Source organism: Fukomys damarensis, unplaced genomic scaffold (genome assembly GCF_012274545.1).
Source record: "Fukomys damarensis isolate Sample0158 unplaced genomic scaffold, DMR_v1.0_HiC HiC_scaffold_5, whole genome shotgun sequence".
NCBI lineage: Eukaryota > Metazoa > Chordata > Mammalia > Rodentia > Bathyergidae > Fukomys > Fukomys damarensis.
In genome coordinates, this window is record NW_022900917.1 from 27,638,885 (window position 1) to 27,659,219 (window position 20,335).

Genomic DNA, 20,335 nt, shown 5'->3' on the forward strand with positions numbered 1-20,335 from the left:
GCATGCAACATATTGTTGGATTTTGCTTCTTATTCCATTTTGCCAGTCTATTTCTCTTGATTGGTGAGTTGAGGCCATTGACATTGATGGTTATAACTGATATGTACTGACTTATCATTGACATGTTATTGGCCTTTTGTTGACTCTTTTTACTTTTTCACCTTATCCTTTTAGTTTCTTGCCTTGCCTATTTGATTTGCTCGGTTGGGCCTCATGGTGTTGTTGTCTTCATTGTCTTTTTCTAGGATCTTGTTTAGAATTGCTTGTAGTGCTGGTTTGGTATTCATGTAGTTTCTCAGGTGTTCTTTATTGTGGAAGTAACTTATTCCCCCATCCATTTTGAAAGAAAGTTTTGCAGGATACATCAGTCTAGGTTGGAGGTTGTTTTCTTTTAGTTCTTGAAATGTCTCACTCCAGGCTCTCCTTAACTTAAGGGTTTATGTTGAAAAGTCTGCTGTTATTCTGATGGGCTTTCCTTTGCATGTGATTTGTTTCTTTTCTCTTACTGCTTGTAGTATTTTGTTCTTCTGTTGGGTTTCTGGGATCTTGATTATTATATGTCTAGGTGTAGATTTTTTTTATTGTGGCTAGTTGGGGTCCTATATGCCTCAGTTATCTGAATGTCAAATTCTTCCCCTCTATTTGGGAAGTTTTCTATCATTAATTCTGTGAACAGCTTTTTTAAGTCATTTGTATTTTCTCCTGTTACTTCATGGATTCCTATCAGTCTTATATTATTGTTCTTTGCATCATCTAGGAGTTGTTGGATCGATTTCTCATGATCTCTTACTGTTTTTAAGATCTCTCTTTTCATGGTCACTGACTGCAATCTTGTCTTTTATATCTGAGAGTCTATCTTCGCATTCTTTTATTCTGTTGCATACACTTTCAATAGAGTGTTTAATCTCCTGGATATCTGTTTGAATCTGTTTTATGGATTCCATTTCTTTCCTATGTTGGGCGTTGATTTTTTCCATTTCTTTCTTGTGCTGGGCCTTCATGGCTTCTATCATGGTCCTGAGCTCATCTATTTTTTGTCAGTTTCTGCTCTAGAGTCTCGAATTATGACTTCCATTGTGCTCAGTATCTCTATGGTTATCTGGGAAATTATTTCTGTTATGAATTTTTCTAGAGCCTGATTGATCTGTTTTGTTACTTCCTGTGCTTTGAGTTCAGGGTGTCCTGGTGGTTCACTATCGGCCTTTTCATCCTCATTTGCCCTACTGTTTGCCATTGGTGAACTGGAAGTCTGTCTTTGTGTCTTGCTTAAGTGTTTTCTCATTTTTATTTTTGTTGTCGGGCTGTCCTTGGTTTAATCTCTGGGCTATCACCCAAATCTTCCTGATACAGTTGTGCCCTAGCTTCTGGGTCTGTAACGACCCACAGACATTCTCATCCTCATAACATCAGAGAAAACAGCTCATCGAATCAACCACAATCCTTTATCCCAACTGATACAATCAGCAACACATTATGATCAAGCACAACTTGGACACTGACCACCTGTGGTAATCACTAGTCTGTCACCCTTAAACCATTTGAATTAAATTGAAATCAAGAAGCAGTCCAGAACCTGTCTGCAGTGAACAAACTTTTCAACATAGTATATTTACCATTTAATGGCTCAGAGTGAGGACACAAGACCCCTGATCTCAGTTAGCTGATGGCTGAACCCCATGACACAGTCTGGCCTTGGGCTGCAAGGCCCAGATTGAGTTCCCCTGCCTTCTGAATGGTTGAACTCCACACCGTGCTACTGCAGGTTTCCCACGCCCTTTCTTTAAAGATGTTCAATGTTGGGAATTCAGAAACATACCCTTTATGACCACCTCTGCCTCTGCAGAGTGGGTCCAAAGACACAATCAGGAGGTCAGATAATGCGTGGGGGGGTAAGGGGAGCTATGGGGGTTCAGGGGCACCCGTGGGGCTACCTTCCTGATGCTGGAGCGATGGCAGCTCCAGGTGGGATAAGGCGTGGCTCTCCCAAGAAACCTTTCTTTATTACATTATATTCTGCTCCATTAAGAGTTTTGCATACTGAGCATTTTTAAAGGATTATAAACTACTAGTTTAAACTACCAATGAGGGATATACTTCCCTTTTGAAAGTTATAGACAGTAAAAAAATCTTACAACTGGAATTTTATCCTATAATTTTATAGTTGTAATACTAACAATTAGGGAGGGAAAGGGATTGTCTTACGGTTGCGTAGAAATTAGTGGCAAACAATTAGAACACAGCCTGAATCTTCTTTTTTGTAGACCAGTTATTTCATTCATAGAACTCTCTATTGATAAGTCACTTTTTTCTACAGACCAAATGAAAATCTGTGTACTGCTTTGGTTCCTTTCCTCTCGCCCAGCCTTCACATTCAATCCCTCCACAACCTCTGAGGTTGCTACTTATGAGTGTTCTTCCCACTTTCCCTGCAGAGCCTTAGTTCCTGTCGCTGCCATTTCTGCTGACTTGTAACAGCCTGCTAATGAATTTTCAGTATCTCCTTCACTCTTCTTCAGATTATTGCACACAGGTAAGTTAATTAGATATCTTGTAGGCTGACAGGGCCTCCCTCAAGGAGCCAACATGGAGGACAATCAAGGCACATTCACTGAAGGCCAGAACTGTAAAAGGAGGGAATCTACTTATACCCTTGTGCTTCCCCTAGGGATAAATAGCAGTGATTGATATTCTGTCGGTGGGGGGGGTACAGGGGACCAAACTCCAGGACTTTAGGCTTGCGAGGTACCTGGTGATGTAGGTGGCAGAACCATATTCTAAATAAGTGTCAATCACCTGGGTAGGAGGCCAAGGTCTTAGTCCATCCTTTCCAGGAAATATACCTGACCCCCACACTTACTGAAAATCCTTGTACACTTGCTATGTGACTTGTTTTCCCACTTGACCCCCCATTTAATCAATATCACTTAGGTGACTGTACTTTTAATCTTACTGGTTGGTCATGGTTTTGCCCCACCTCATGCCCACCTTATAGTTTTCCGTTAGGTCTTTTGGTTTTGTTCCACTTTGTACCTGCCTCACCACATGGTTTAGCTGTATAAAACCTCTTTTGAGAAGTGGGGTGGACGGGATGCCCACTTTCCTGTTCCCCTTCAGTCTCTCTTAGACAGAAGCTTTCTTGCACTCAATAAATTTTTCCTACTTTTAACTTTCATTGTTCCTAGAATTTTTTTCTTCAATTTTGGAGAACACAAACTTGCGTTGTGAATATCTATTAGGTTTGGGGGTTACATCTCTTCCCCCTTAACAAGATTACTAGCCAAATTTCTCTGCTGTTTGCACAATAAATTATATATTTACTTGTTAATCAGAACCCTTTCAAATTCCTTGTTAACTAGTGGTCACCATGTACCCTTGCTCAGAGAATTCATGCCTGTAGACAGGTTGCTTTGGTCAAACTGCTGTGTGAATTCCCTTCTATTAATATAATAGCCACATGTTCTGTTTCTTCCTTGTTTGATCAAATAGTATGGGATATTGGATGGGAAGTATGGCAGGTTTACAGTCTGGGCTTTGAGGGCATAGAATTAAATGAGTTTTGATAGATTTTATGAATAATCATCTTTTATGAATAATTTTCTTACTTGGGAATATGTATAGATAAATAGAAATATAGAAATACAGAAATGACAGTGTGTTTCATCTTCCCCCTTTTAAAGTGTTTATTCAGGTCTAAGAAAGGCAGGAAGTTGGCAGCATACATAGATGTTAAGCAAATAAAGATTTACAAAGGAAGATAGAGGTGAATTATTGGAAGCAATTGTAGAGTGCATGAGTATAAATTGTAGAAAGTGTAAGTATGTGCATGTGCCTGAGTTCACATGTATATGTGATTGTCTCACTTCTCTCATTCATGACCAAATGCAGTTTCATTTCTTTCTCTTTTTTTTGGTACCGAGGATGGAACTCAGGTCCTTGCACTTACAAGGCAGGTGGTGGACCAAATGCAGTTTTGAATTGTTGCTTCATGCTTAGTCTTAATAACAAGACTGAAGCTGGCGGCTCTGACTTTTAAAAATGTGGTGCATCACTTCTCAGCCTTTTGGCTAAGGTCAAGTGTAAAAATGTGGTATACTTTGATCCCAGTACTGGAAAAAAGAAAAAAAGAAAGAAATTCTGGGCCAAGGATTTAGCTCAGTGGTGTTGCTGCCTGCCTCATAAGTACAAGGAACTGAGTTCAATCCCCAGTACAAATAAAATAAAATAAAATAGTGTGTACTCTTTGGAGGTTATAACGGGGGAGTAGTTGCTTATTCTCTTAAATTTCCTCACTGTAATATTCCTCACAAACTTTCACATATGATCCATTTCATAACTTCTTCTGGAACTATTTTTTGAAATTCATACTTCCCTTTTAGCTTAAAGAATTTAAAGAGTCCAATTAATGACACCAGCAACCTCCAGGCAGCCAAGCAGACAACATGTGTTCCATAACCTTACCCTGTGAGGCAAGCACGTGGAGCTACAATAGAGTATTGTGCTTTTGTCACTCTTTATATCTCTCAACTCAATACTCTTTGCTTAATTTGTATGATTCTTATTCAAAGTAGCAATGCTTTCTGAAAAATCTTTCAATAGTTTCTCTTTGAATATTTAGTTCCCTTACATATCCCATAATTTGTACCCTTCTTTTCATTACACTCTGGGTAACTAGAATGTTGTAAATAGTTAAAATACCTATGAAGATCTATAGGACTCACCTAAGATTAAGCATGAGAGAGAAAGCACAGCAGCACACGAGGGACCACACAGATGACAAATGATCTACAACTTTATTCAGTTTCAGAAAAGTACATGACCTACTGCCCCCATTTTATAGATAGATGAAACTAATGTTTCCCCTGAGAAGTAAATCAGACTTAGGTTACAGAGCCACTAAATGAGCAGCTTGATATTAGTATTAAGAATTATTATTTCTTTGAGAGGGTATTGGCGATAGGAAGGATGATGAAAGTGTTGCTTTAAGGTCACAGGTTCTGACACAGCCTTCAGGTAACATCTATTCCCAAGTCCATATCATCATTTTATTTACAAGTTTAAACAGGTTTAATATAGGCCTGGAGATGTGTGTGAACATAGTAGATGACAATTATTTGAGGAGAACTGGGAAGGCTATCATCCAAATTTCTTCCCCATTAGTCTGTTTCATTGTATTTTACTGTCTGCAGAAGAATCATGCCCCCTGGAAGGATTAATATAGCAAGCAGTCTGCTTATGGCTTTATACCTTTGTATCAAATAATTAGAGGGATCATTATGTCTCCTTGCCTCTTTTCTTCCTCCCTCTATTCCTTTCTTCATCTTCCTTTTAAAATTTTTTTCCTTTCTTTGTCCTTTCTCCCATATGTTTTTATCATGTTACTATGTACTTATAGGCATTTCAATTAGAAAGATTAAAAACTTACAGCATTTGTCCACAAAGAATTAAAAGTCCAGTGGAAAAAACAGTTAAACAATAATGTGCTTCATAATTGTAGCGTGGTGAGAAGATAAAGTTCTGCAGGCAATAGTATGAGAGCCAGGAGGGAAAATTCAACATAAAGACTGGATTGAAAGGTAGAGAGAAAGTAAAAATGAAGAAGAAAGTCTTCTATGTGTGTAAAGAGAGATAAAATTGAAATAAAGGGGATAGACAGTGAGATACAAATGCATATGAAAGAATAAGAAAGTCAGACTTAGAAGTGATTCAGAGAATTAGATTGTAGGTAAGACATGACAAAGAATGAAATTCAGAAGAAAGCCTTTAAATGTTTGCCAAGGAGTTTAAAATTTGTTTCTAATTAATGGGGGTACTGGAGGGCATAAGAATTACATAATGATAATATTATAATTATAAGCATATTGAATACTTTACCATGTTGTTAGCACTGTTTTTATTCCTTACAGTCATTGCTGAATTTACATGATGTGGAGATAGGAATTGGGAAGGCTGTGATTTTTCAAGCCCCTTTCAATTATCACCGAGGGATGGTATTTGAGGACATATTAGAGAGTACGTGGAAAGACTATGAAGAGTGATTGTGTTAGTTACTTTTTCTCTCATCGCTGAAACCAAATACCTGACACCCAAAGTTAAAAGAGAAGGGGTTTAGTTGGCTTGTAGTTCAGAGAGCTTTTAGTCCATAATCGGCTGACTCCAAGTCAGGGATGACAAGCAGGCATGGCAGAGTAGACACAATATGGCCCACACAAGGCAGCAAAGGTAACAAAAGAGTTTAACATCATCTTTCCGCTCTTTTTATTTTATTCAGGCTACTGGGATTAGGGCCATGCCAAGCTAATCACTCACATGTAGTGGCTAAGTAATCACACACCCATAATTCCAGCATCACACATTCCAGATTCAAGTACCTCTGAAAAAGAGAGTCCCAACTCATCCACGTGAGGCTTTGTGGGGTGGGCATCTAAACCCAAATCAAAGCAGTGATATAAAGAAAAGGCTTGATCTGTGGTGTTCTTTTATGGTCTTTTCTCCAGGTAAATACAATGGAAAAATTTTAAAAAGGGTGTTTTTCAGAGAGTGATTGAAAAGATTCAGCATAGAATCATAGCTCAGTAAGGTCTAGAAGACTAAAAAACAGACAGAAGAGAAGGAAGTGGGAAAGGTTGTGAAGGGGTCACCATGGCATTAGCAAGCACACTGCTGTGAAGAAATGGTTACATCAGTGGATGGTTGAATGACTGAGCTCCATAGAATGTTAAGAAGACTGTGATTTTTAGTGATTTTGGAGGGTGTATGATTTCATTTAGATAATGTTGGCACAGCCATAGAAAGGTATGTCTATGGTAGATGTGGAGAAGGTAAATATCCGTGTAAGAAAGAAAATCTCCTGGGATGATGGCTGATGTTGGGATGGACAGAAAAAGTTTCTGAGAGATGGAATCTTCCATAAGTGACAGGAATATGCCTGGAAAGTTAGTGGATGATTACAATGAGAGATAATGATTTAGCTCAGCTAATGCAGAGGCACTACTTTCTTATTAAAACAGTGGATTGGAAAGAAAAAGGATGGCATGGGTAGAGAACAGTGGCCTGAAGGTGGAGGAGGAGTGACAAGGATACACTGACCCCTGTTCTTATTCTTGAGTCATGGTGGTGCCAAAGAAGAATGCTTCCATTTAAGAGTGTAGAGGAAAGTGTAGGTCCTTCTGAAGACAGCCAGGTTTCAAGTAAGACAGGGAAATTGAGAAAGGAAGGCAATAAAACTATTACATTTCCAGAATCAATACCCAGAGAGCTTGGGAGGCAAGCAAGAAATAGGTATTTGGTTCCACATGGTCTGGAGGTGACAGGTCGATATAACAGAAGAGATTTTACTTGAGAAATAAGGAAATTAAGAATTGATTCCCTATTGTATAGAGTTCATGTTTGGTCTCAGTGGCAATGTCAGTGGTTATGGTGTGGAATCAGTATTCTTTCCAGCGTTTTTTCTCTCATCAAGATAGTTATAAGAACTGTGGCAGGTGTGACTGGAAAAACACTACATGCAATTCTGAATGGGCAAGCGGGTAGGTCACGCAATCCCAGAGCTGAGCTGTCAGGACAGCTCCAGAGCTGTGCTTCCTGCTGGTGATTTTTTTCTCACATCCCTCTGGCATTCTCATAAGATTGAATGGATATCTAATTAAAAGATTTGTGAGGTTTGACTGCGGTGGTGCATGCCTGCTAGGAAAGCTGAGGCAGGAGGATTACTAAGAGTTAGGGCAGCGTAGGCTACATAGTGACTTCAAGGCCAGCCTAGACTACACAGTGAGATCCTATCTCAAAAAAAAAAAAAAAAAGTTCTGTGAAAAAATTCTGAGTATCATAATGTTCTTTCTCAGTTCCTTTGCAGTTGTTGATCTACATAATAAAAGAATAAGTACATGATTCATTGATTTTTAGATTTTCCTTTTCCATATAGTAGAGGGGAAACCCTTTTAAAACTTCTGTTGTCTTCTCTAATTGTCTTGGAACTAATCTGGACCCTCTCAAAAAAAAAAAAAAAAAGTTCTGTGAAAAAATTCTGAATATCATAATGTTCTTTCTCAGTTCCATTGCAGTTGTTGATCTACATAATAAAAGAATAAGTACATGATTCATTGATTTTTAGATTTTCCTTTTCCATATAGTAGAGGGGAAACCCTTTTAAAACTTCTGTTGTCTTCTCTAATTGTCTTGGAACTAATCTGGACCCTTAGTATTTCTAGCTTCCAATTTTGAAGGCTCTGTGCTTAGTGAAGTATACCCTGGTCTTTGGTCATGTCTTTTAGCCAAACATTCACAACTGCTTTGTTCTGAAGATGATAGCTTCACTTTACACACCTACCCTCTTCAGTGTTAGTCTTGATATTTAGAAATACTTATTTCCTTAGATGAGTTTCTCAGGACAAGGATTATAAGACTTGACCTAATAACAGTCATGGAAGGATGGTTTTCTGGCTCTAAATAATCTTTCCAGGCAACCTCTGACAACTTTACTGCAATAGAAAAAAAGAAAAAGAAAAGAAAAATTTGACTCTTAGGAAGTTTCCTATTGTAGAATCTGGGGGAAGAAACAAATAAACTTGCATGCCAAGAGTCAAAGCTTACTTTCCATCAGCTGTTTTCTTCCTCCTGTAAAATGACCGGCTCATCGACTGCTCTTATTATTTGATAGCTAAGGGTATAGAACCTTGACAGCATGTCAGGTTGTAGCTATAGACAAAAATATTAAAATTATTAATAGCAGGTTATGAATTTGAACTTTGCTGTGCTCTGGAGGGATACTCTTTATGTCCTGTTTATCCCTGAGGATGAAATTGCTCAATGTGAGCAGTCGGCACCTCCAATGTCAAAGTCCAATTCACCCTGGGCGAACTTTCTCTCATTGGCCCAATTACAGATAGGCCAGGGGGCTGAAACCCTTACCTGGAAACTATAACTACGAGTTTCTGCCTCAGTCACATGCTCCATTGATTTTAAGGTTGTGAGAGAAGCTAGATAGCCTTCAATTTAGAATTACTGTACCTATGCTAATACAAGCTGCCTCACTCCTTGTCCAAAGTATAATCCTGCTTCCTTTAGCAAAGAGGGTTTGGGGGAGAGTTTTCCAGGTGCATAATGCAACCCTTATTTCTTGTTCTGGATTGTGTCTGGGTTTGTTTGGTTACAAGTTGCGTGTGTTTGCTTAATTTAAAAAATATATTTGTATAATCATTAAACATCAGATCCCACATTCTCCTGTATGCCTCATGAAGTGAACAAGTGCACTTAGTACTATGAATGTCAGGGAAGGAAAAATCCTGGATCTAAGACCAAGATTCCTGGGATTCACTGGAATGCCCTCTACATCTTTCCCTTATACTCTGCTTCTCCAAAACAGCCTCACATTTTTTTTAGAGAAGCTGACCCTGCTCACATGAACTTACAAATTTACCAAACATAAGTCACCCAGAAAATATTCCTCATTTTCTGAATGTTATTGGGATGATTTTATTTTTATTTATTTATTTATTTTGTACCAGGGATTGAACTCAGGACCTTGAGCTTGCAAGGCAGGCAGCGGAACCACTGAGTTAAATCCCTGGCCCTTGGGATTTTATTAAAAACAAAACAAACCTCTTGCTATTAGTTTGCTTCCCTGCTTTATTTTTAATTAACTCTTGATGGAGTTTTGAGACTTTCCAAAATACCAGACCATCCCCGTAGTAATGACTTGCTACCATTGAAGGTATTTATTTATTGAAAGGGAAAAAATAAACAAACTCTGGAATTCAAGGACATAGCTGAGAATCTACCTTTTTACAGGACTTTGTGGTCATTAAATTTTTCCAGTCTCTGTTTCTTTATCTGTCAACAGGATTAATAGTCACCCTTCTAAGGACGTATTGAGCAGGATCTTAATGGCAGTATGTTCTCTGTCCTGTACTATGATGACTCCTGGTTCTTATGAAGACTAGATGAGATATTGTTTGTGCACCGGCTCCAAGAATGAAAGGTGTTGTATAAATAACACACTTCAGGCTCTGGAAAGAAATGTAAAGAAGTTATAGAAATGCTTTGATTACTGGACCCTTTGTCAGAGTAAATACTTAGCTTGCCAAAGTGCCTGAAACTCTGTGAATATTTATCAAATGGATAAATTTCTTGATCACTAAGATTGCTGAAGGAAATCAGTAGTCTTACTTATGACCTGTTGGAATACATGAATCAATGAATGAAGGATGATACTTAGTGCTAAAATACACGTTTTTGTATCTTAAGTGAGGCAGGCAACTCTGTAAAACACTTGTACTTCATACTTTAAGGAAGCTTATACTTGAGTTTTAATCTCCTAAAGAAACTAGAAGAAGAAATCTTTTCTGTGATTTTCTTTCTTGGCCTTATTATAGGCAACTAAATTAAATAAAAATGAATGTGTAGTCAGAGACAGATTGGGCCTATGAGGAAGTCAGCACACAAAGAAATCAGAGACATCAGAATTGTGGCTAGAGGTCAATCTAAAGAGAACTAAACCTCAGGTTGGAGGTGCAATAGCCAGGCCTGAAAGATGAACAGCAATTTGAGATTGCGCTGTAATTGGCACCATCTAGTCCAGGGGGCCCAGAGAGGCATTGGACATGTAGGTAAGTGATCAGAACACCTGGACTCACACTTTTCAAAGCTGCCTTTGTTTTTTCCTATACCCTTGCTACATGACTTGTTTTCTTATTAGATCAATGTTAACTAAGCAGCTATACTGTACTTGTAATACTATAGGTTAATTATAGTCTGGCTTATGTTGTAAACACATTGTGATTTTGCTGTATAAATCATCCTTGACAAAGGCCCTGCATAGCCACCCATACTGGACCCCTCCTCGAAGTCTAGGAGCTGTTCTTCCCCTTATATTTCCACTAAAACACTGATAACTTCTTTGATTCCAAACTTCATTCCTCGATATTGTAAGACACAAACTCAGCAAAATTGACATCTAAGGAGTTGGGAGTTGTATTTTTTCTATGTCAGCTTGATCACTGACTTGGGAGTTGTATTTTTTCTATGTCAGCTTGATCACTGACTTCTTCTGCTTTCACTGGAGGATTAAAAAAAATCATTCTTTTATTTATTACCTCCGTAGTCATTTACCAGGCATCCTGGAGTAATGGTCAGTAAGGTGTTTCACAAATGAGACACTTTCCCAGCCTTTGTGAAACTCTCGTTTGTACTTTGCCAAATCCAAAGCTCCTGGGGGAATGGGGAGATAATCACAGCCAACTACGGTGCTGGACACTGCATGTGTCAGTTACCTCTGCAATAAATGGATTATCTTACTGTTATATTGGCAGGAGAGGACTCTACAGGTAAAGCAGTGCGGGAGTGATCCCTTACCTGATACTGAAGCCCAGTCAGAATAGCTTTCCACCACGAATTTATAACCACCAGAGCTTAAAATAACTCCACTCCCATTTCTCAGTTTTCATAATCATAATGATAGCAGTTATTTGTATAGTGTTTTAGGCTTTACCTTCATTTACCAAATACCGAAGTATTCCTGGATTAGAGAGCCTGGGAAGCATAGTTTAGGGCTGAAAGAACCAGGGCAGACTTCAGGTCTCCTAATTCTCAGCCTCAGAACAAATATACCATGATGTTCCTCTTCAGACCACTTCTTCCCTTTCACTTCTGTTAAAAATGAACAAACTGGGCCAGGGATTTAGCTCAGTGGCACTGCACCTCCCTTACAAGTGCAAGGTCTGGAATTCAATCCCAGTATCAAAAAAGAACAAACTTTAGGATACAGCAGAAAAGGAAAGTGTAATCATTGCACTTACTATTTTTTTCCTGGGGAATAAGAAAATAGAGTAAGTTGCAATCTGAATATTAGTTAGTTGGTGTCCTCATGGGTATGACAGCGATTTAAAAAAACATCACCGATACTGACTGATTCATGGTAACCTCCCTAAATGCTCTATTGGGTTTCTTAATAATAATAACAGATATTTTGTATATACATGTAAGAAATATTTCCTTTATTAGAAATCAGTAAAGCCAGGCGTGGTGGTGCATGCCTACAATCCCAGCACTCAGGAGGCTGAGGTAGGAGGATTGCTGTGACTTCAAGACCAGCCTGGGCTACATAATGAGTTCCAGGTCAGTCTCAACTACATAGTGAGACCCTGTCTCAAAAAACAAAACAAAACAAAAAAATCAGGAAATTGGTCTGGGATTTAGCTCGGTGCCATTGCCTGCCTCACAAGCACAAGGACCCAAGTTCGATCCCTGATAGGAAAAAAAAAAAAAAAGAAAAAGATAGAAAGAAATCAGGAAATTTATAGATACCACATCAGAGAACTGATGTGATTTATTTGTTGGAAATAAATTAATCAAGATGATTACGAATGGATTCACGTAAAGATATTTTTATTGCAGGGTTTTGAAATTTAATTAGCTGTAAATTAGTGAGACTGTATAAACCAGTATCAACAAGCAAGATGGTTTTTATATTGATGTCATAATCAGAGGTGTGGGAATATGATAAATTCAGGCTAATGCTGCAGATACCTGAATGCTGACTTAGTGAGGGGCTTTGCACCATTCAGCTGAACCATACTGAAATTCTCTGCCAGGAGTGAGCCTAGAAGTCCAGGGTGCTCTGAAGACAAAGTGGCAGGTGTTTCATTTTAACAGTGGACTTTGACACTGGGAAGACCAATGTGGAGCTTTGCTTCTCCTCGTTGTCATCTGTAAGCTTCGATAGAGTCTTCCTTCACAATTCTGCGCTTAGGTTGCCTTGTCTCTAGCATGGAAATGATCACCCGTCACTACAAAGGTCCAATGAGATATTAAGTACAAAGTTGTTAGAGTATATGTGGAACATTGCTGTCATTTAAGCGATAAAATTTGCAGAGCTATAGAAAGAAAAGCTATTATTATATTGACCAGTGAATCCTCAGTATTTAGTCTAATGATAAAGAAATAAATGTAAATATCCTGGTGGTATGTGCACTTGGAAGTCCTAGTGAGTCCAAATAAATGAATCAGCCGTGTGTCTCAGTATCAGACCTAAGGGCAGGCTAAGCATGGACAATGGATGAATCGTTTCCGTAAGTATCCTGACCTCCCCTGACAGATCCCTGGCAGAGACAACTATAAATCTGTGTACATATGCTGTCATATCCCAGTCGAAGCTGAAGTGGAGTCATTTCTGGGAAACATGAAAACCCACCATTTTTTTTCTTTTTTTGCCTAAAGGAGAAGCAGCCTGCTGGGAAACTTCTTCAGAAGGGAGGAGAGAACACCCACGGTCAATGCCTGCGCTCAGCTGCCAAGTTTCAGTTGTGAACTGGAGTGCAGCATGATGTCGGCTGGTCAGTGTAGCTGGGCTCCCTTAGATGTGGAGTTTAAAGTACAGTAGTCTCCCTTTTATCTACTATTTCACTTTCCTTGGTTGCAGTTACCTACTGTCAACTATAGTCCAAAATTACTAAATAGGAAATTTCAGAAATAAACAATTTCTAGGTTTTAAACAGTGCACCATTCTGAGTAGCCATTCTTCTCTGTCCTGCCAAGGGTCTCAATCACCTCTTAGCCCGGCATAGTGCACACTGGATATGCTACCTGTTAATTTCTTAACAGCTGCCTGGGTTTCAAATTGACCATCACTGTATTATAGGGCTGGTGTTCAAGTGAGCTATGTTTTATTTACTGATGGCCCCAAAGTGCAGTGATGGTGGCAATTTGGATAAGCCAAAGGGAAGCCATAAAATCCTTTCTTTATTTAAATGAAAAGGGGAAGTTCTCAATAAGGAAAGAAAAAAATCATACGCTGAGATTGCTAAGAGCAATGGTAAAAACAAATCTATCCTTAAAAGTGTGAAGAAGGAAAAAGAAATTCAGGATAGTTTTGCTGTCACACTTTAAACTGTAAAAGTTACGGCGACAGAGCGTGAAAGTGCTTAGTTAATATAGAAAAGGAGCTGAGGAGGAGGGGGTGAAGGGAGGGCAAGGACAGGGGAAAAAAATGAAAACCAAGACCTGTCATGTAGAGGTACAAGATCCCAATAATGAATGTAACTGTACTGTATCCCTAAAATGTACCAATAAACTCAATGGAAAAAAAAAAAAGAAAAGGAACTGAATTTCAGTATGTATGCATGCCTCAGAAAATATATACATTAGGTTCAGTACTACGTACAGTTTCAGCATCTACTGACGGATAAAGGGGAGCCTGTAGGAGACCAGAGGAGAACTGAGGCCTAATTGGCCTCCTCTGTGAGCACAAAGGGAGAAAGGCTGCACTCAGAGGTGACTGTATACAGCTAAGATTAAGTTGTTTACCTGAGTATGTACTGATGGACATTGGAACGCAGATCAATCTTGTGTTACTGTGACTGCTTGCACCCTTGTTTGGGTGAATAAAGGGAAGATGAGGCTGGCGAAAGGGGTTCCTCTGCCTACAAAGAGGTAAGAGCCCCCTGGCTGCCTGCTTGTTAAACTGACTCAGTGTCTCTGTCATTCACCCTCACTCACCCCGTGGTCAGGGAGAAAAAAAGTAGTGGCGCCTGGGTGGGGAAAATTCTGAGGAATGAGCTGGCTTCCCCAGGATGGAGCCTGGGGCCAGAGGGACCTGAGACTGGCTGGGTTAGTTGGCCACGGGAATCACCCATGGATAAGCGGATTAGGGACAAGAGCTGTTACTCCACATTGTCAGGGTATAAATCTTGGCTCGCTGCTTACTATTTGGTTTATCTAAGACAAGTCACCAGTACTAACTTTCTATTACAGTTAACAGACTGCCACACTCAGTCCTTCAATGCATCACTCGTTACAGTATTTGTTAGATCCCATGTCTGTAGGTCAGAAGTCCAGCATGACATCTCTGTGTCTATCAGAGCTGAGATCAAGGAGTCAGATGTGCTGGCTTCTTATCTGGAGGCTCTGGGAAGAATCCACTCCGAGGTTCATTCACGTTGTTGGCAGAATCCTGTTTCATGTGGCTTTAAAGATGTCAGTCTTTTCTTTAGGACCCCTTTACATTCAAAGCTGACACCAGCATGTGGAATCTTCTCTCATCCTTACAATCTCTGACTGTTTCCACCAGTAACTAGAAAAAATGCTCCGCTTTTGAAAGACTCACTCAATTAGTTTTCACCTGGTTGATCTCTGAGTCTTCAGGGAAATCAACTTAGGATTTTAAGTATATTTGCAAAATCCCGTCACTGCCATACCTGTGTTCATGAGAATAACCACCAGGTGGGAGACCCTAAGAGTCCTGTGTGCCTTACTCTCCACTTCTATAATCCTGGGATAACAACAATGCCTCCCTCCTAAACTGGTTGTGAGGATGAGATGGAATAATTCATGTAAAGTACCTGGAATAGTTCTGCCCTGTAGGAAAATATTGTTAGGTGCTTACTATTAATAGTTGTGAGAACAGCAGGTCAAGGGATCCCTTTGTGATTCATGGTGGGTCCTGGAGTTGATAGCAGTGCCTGTAGAAGTGATGTCAGTGACAGGGAAGTCAGGGACATTCCTGGTGGGAGGGTGCAGGGAGGTGCACAGATGAAGAAGGTAGAATAGGAAAAGAAAGAAAGAAAAGCCTGAAACCACTGGTTGTAACCAGACCTGAGAACAGTGGAGACATTTTCCACAGATGCCCAACGTTGTTCATGGGGTACTTCTCAAGCTCAGCTCTTGCCAGAGATTAGAATCTTCTCCTGAGGAATTTTCAAAAAAATAACCCAAGCTTCACCCTCAACCAACTGAATGAAAATTCCAGGTCTGTGTCTAAATAGATCTGTATAAGGTTCCCAAGTATTCTGATGTACTGGGCAGATTTAAAACTACAAGCATAAAGAGATCATACTCCTGAACAGACTGAAGAACTCTTATCTCTTGGACTTCATTTGGAAGCCAAACCTGTTTTACTTTTGAGGATAAAGTGCCATGGAAGCCAACAGGACAAATGGAAGTGACTTGGGTTATTTATAGAAAAATGGATGTACCCTGAGACCATAATGTGAAGTGAAATAAATTAAATGCATAAACAAATATTGCATTATTTCTCTTATATAAGAAACACAATTTTTTCTTTAAAATAGCGAAATAAAGAATAGATAAAAGGAAGTAGGGAGATAGATCTTTCTCAAATGAGAAGGGCATCACAAGATAGAGAGAGAAGAGGGAAAGGGGCTGAATAAAGGAATTAATACATGTTTCATACATATACCAACTCCGCACAAGGAATAGAAACATGTGGCTCTAAGGCTCATACCACTGTGGCTGCTATTGAAACCCTTAGTTTTTCCCTATCATTGCCCTGGTCTAAGGGAATAAGTGTAATGTGTTAGGGTTAAGTTTGTTGGTTATTTTCATCAGTAGTCTTTTTTGGTTGGCATTAAAGTCAGTTTATGGCCCTTGGGCACATACCAACTGGGAGAAATAGAGGATAGCTGGCAGTAGGTTGAATATGGGCTGAGAATGAAGAAGTCAGCCCAGGATTTTAACTTAGCTGTGACTGATCCACAAGGAAGACAAATTAATGAAGAGTTGACATGACACTAAAATATATAGATTTTGTAAAAATGTCTTTCCTTTAGAATTGCCTTCATGATTTCTTTGCAACTTATTTGACAATACTTAGAATTTTTAAAAAAATCTATTTATTCATTAACACTGTATATTTTCCCCCTAAATAATTGAAAATAAATTGCTGTTCTATTTATAAATTCCTAGGTCAGCTTGAAAATTTTAAATTTTGATAATTTATGCTACAAAAATTTAATAATGCCATCTTTATGTAGTTTTCTAATAAAATTTTAACTTTTAAGTAAGGCCTTGAATGAAAATTTTTCCATTAAATTTTCATAAAATGCTTTTAATTTTTCAAGCACTTTCCTGAAAAGTACATTTCCTGGCACATTTACTGCCCTACTTGATTTGATCTCCCTTGGCCTGAAAATATATTGGTGAGAAAATCTGCACAAATCCAGAACCTTTGGGCACTTTTAATTCTCTTCTCAGTGAAGGCCAAACCCAAGGCGATCATTTAATGTTCTTTCCCATCCTTGAGATGGTTTTCTCATTGTGCCATCTTGACATGCCTTTCTGTCTCAGAGCTCAATGCTGATGTGAATTATTAAAGATAAAACTAGTAGACTGATCAAGTGGAAACATACATTATAGGGTGCAGGGACCTGTCAGCCCCAAACCCAAAGTGAGGAAAAGGCTGGGCAAGAGAGCAAAACGACCTAAGTGATTCCTGAAACAAAAACAGAATCCAGCACTTTTACTTCCTGAATAAACAACAGCAAATAAAACACAACAATTTTTGTTCCTTCTCAAAGAAATATGTTTGCAGCTAAGGGCATATGCATCCCCAAAAAAAGCAGATGGAAATATGGTAACTGGGTCATTTCAACAAATACATTCCCAGATCTAAATTGGCTCTGTAGTTAAAATATAGAAGTTTTTTAAAAAGGTAATTGACCAGAATTATATTTTAAGCTATTAATTTATTCTTATTTGTTTTATAGAATTGACTTAGTTGGCTTTTAGTTCATCATTTAAAATGTTAATGTTATTCATCCAAAAAGCATTCTCAAACACTTGGGAAGAGACTGTGACAGGATAGAAAGTCATCTGCTCAAAGGTTAGGCTCGAGGCGCCCTGAGGTATTTCTCAGGCAGTGATGGGGGGAAAGAGCAGTGGAGGAAAACTCAGCGTGTTCTGAGTTCAGCCACCCTTCTACCAGCATCTCCCGCTTTTGTGTATGACCCTTGGCTTTGCATGCAGTGAACCACTAAAGTCACTTGTTGGGTATTTAACTTAGTGAATGGATTCCACTTTTTTTTTTTTCATTTTGGAAATGCAGACTTGCCGGAGAATGCTGAAGTCCCAGTAAGAGAAGGCCAGGGATATTTTAGTCTGTCTCTGAAGAATATCCTAGAGAAGGGAGGGAGGAAAACAGAGGTAGGTACATCTGGGATACTATTTTCAGCTCCTAAACTCCAGAAAGACTCTGAAAAGCTGGAAGGAAACCAGAAGTGTGATGGGAATGCAGACAAAGCAGGAGGACTATAAGAATGACTGTACAAGGCATAGCTGAGAACTTAAAACCCAGGGAAAAGAGAGGCAGAAAAGAGGCTCTTACCTGTATCAGTTCATGAGAGAATCACACGTTGTCACCTCAGCAAGACACTGGTCACACTGGGGCCAAAGGCTTCCAGGATCTTGAGGCCTGTGGAGCAGAAATTCTGGAGACCAAGCAGCAGATCTCAGCCTCAGCTGTCCATCAGCTTTCCTTAAAGGGCTATAAAAAAGCATTCACAACTGGGACTTAGTCCTGGTCATACAAGGAAAGCCTTACGTATTGCGAATACCTGTCTCAATTATACAACATGATACTTGCAGATATTTCAGTAAAACCTGTAGCTTACAAAAACATTATTTTAGACAGAAATATTCAGATCACAGATATTTTTAAGTAGCAGGATGATATAAAGGAAATCTAAGCTAAATGGCTGAGTATGGACATTTTTTTCAGCTTTAATTGAGTTTATTGGTACATTTTAGGGATACAGTACAGTTACATTCATTGTTGGGATCTTGTACCTCTACATAACAAGTCTTGATTCTCATTTTTTCCCCTTACCTCTGCTCTCCCTTCACCCCTTCCTCCCCTCCCCATCTACAAACACTTTATTTTTATCTTTTCATTATTTCACATTTTTTTCTTTTCCCTTTTTACCCTTCCCCTACCCACCCCACCTTCCCTACACCTTTAGCTCCTTTCTTCCCATTTCTAAATGACAGTAATCTTATTAGGATCTTATGTATTATTGCAGATTATTCACACCAGGGAGACTATTCGGTATTTACACATGTGTGACTTATTTATTCCTATGAATGAATCTATTCTCTCGTTCTTTATGGCTGAGTAATATTCCATTTTATAGAAAAACCACATCTTCTTTATCCACTTTCCAACAGATGGGCAAATAGGCTGTTTCCAAGATTTAGCTATTACAAACTGTGCTGCTATAAACATGGGTGCACATACTTCTCTGTGATATGATTCTTTTAGTTCTCTTGGAAAGATACCCAGCAGAGGGATGGCTGGGTCAAATGGAACCTCCAGTCCAAGCTCTTTGAGGTATCTCTATACTGATTTCCACAGTGGTTGCACCAGTCTGCACTCCCACCAACAATGGAGAAGGATTCCTTTCTCCCCACAACCCCGCCAACATTTGTTATTGTGTGATTTCTTGATAGCAGCCATTCTTTGTGGGGGTGAGGTGGAATCTCAGTGTTGTTTTCATCTGCATCTCTCGAATGACCAGTGATGTGGAAAGGAACAGACATTTCTCAGACAAAGAAGTAAAAGCAGCAAGTAAATATTTGAAAAAATGTTCCACATCACTGGACATTTTTATTCTAAAGAGCTGTAATGGTTCCTATTTCATAGTAATAAAACAATTTATTATGATGTTTTTAAAATAATGATTAAGCAAATCCATATGTCTTTGTACTTTATATATCAGTTCTCATCACACTTTAAAGTACATACAAATCATCTTGTGAAACCTAGTAATGTGCTGATTCTAATTGGTAGATCAGGGAGGGACTTGAGACTCTACTTTCTCATGAACTTTCGGTGAGGTACAAACCCCTTGGGCAGGCTCCTACAGGAAGAGGGAAGCTGTAGTCTTTGAAGGAGCCTCTTCCCAAATTCTCAGACCTGGAAGATGGTCAGAAATGATTACGACATGACATTTGGTGCACTTACTTCCCCTGAAGGAGTGTGGAGTTCAACAAAGATTTTTTTAATGCATCATTAATGACTCAGCATTTACCTTAAAAATATATAACAGAGGAGGAGCCAACACTTGTTAATTGATTTCATTGCCATTTCCAAGAGGCGTCAATCCATGTGCTTTAAAATTGTCTTGACTTGCAGAAAACTATTAAATATCATAAATAAGCTGTGAGCACAAAGAACTTGTGCCAGATGACTCTGGCTGTTTTTGCTGGCCATGTCTGGTCCACAGACACTGCTAACGTAAAGTGGCTCCTGTGTGGCCCAGAAGGAAGGTTCTACTAGGAAGGCTGAGAGGCCAGGAGGCAAATGTACTTGGAGTTTAACATCTTGATAACTGCTTCTGATTACGCACTGCGCTCAGGACATTGCACATATTCTTGGGGAAATGTTTTCTTTCTTTCTTTTTTTTTTTCATACTGGGGATCAACTCGAGACCTTGCACTTGCAGAATTGCTGAGCTAAATCACTGGCCCTGGGAAATGTTTCCTTTTTTCTTCTTTCTTTCTTTCTTTCTTTCTTTCTTTCTTTCTTTCTTTCTTTCTTTCTTTCTTTCTT

The 20,335-nt window shown here is 39.0% G+C and overlaps 1 long non-coding RNA gene across 4 annotated transcripts in view; it reads left to right on the top strand.

Moving 5' to 3' along the window:
- Positions 1–2,169: 2,169 nt before the first annotated feature.
- LOC104858558 overlaps positions 2,170–20,335 on the top strand; it is a 92,173-nt gene continuing 74,007 nt past the window's right edge. For all 4 annotated transcript variants that reach the window (XR_779168.2, XR_004515825.1, XR_004515826.1 and 1 more), the window contains exon 1: positions 2,170–2,530. This is a non-coding gene — a long non-coding RNA (uncharacterized LOC104858558). The remainder of the gene's footprint in view (positions 2,531–20,335) is intronic.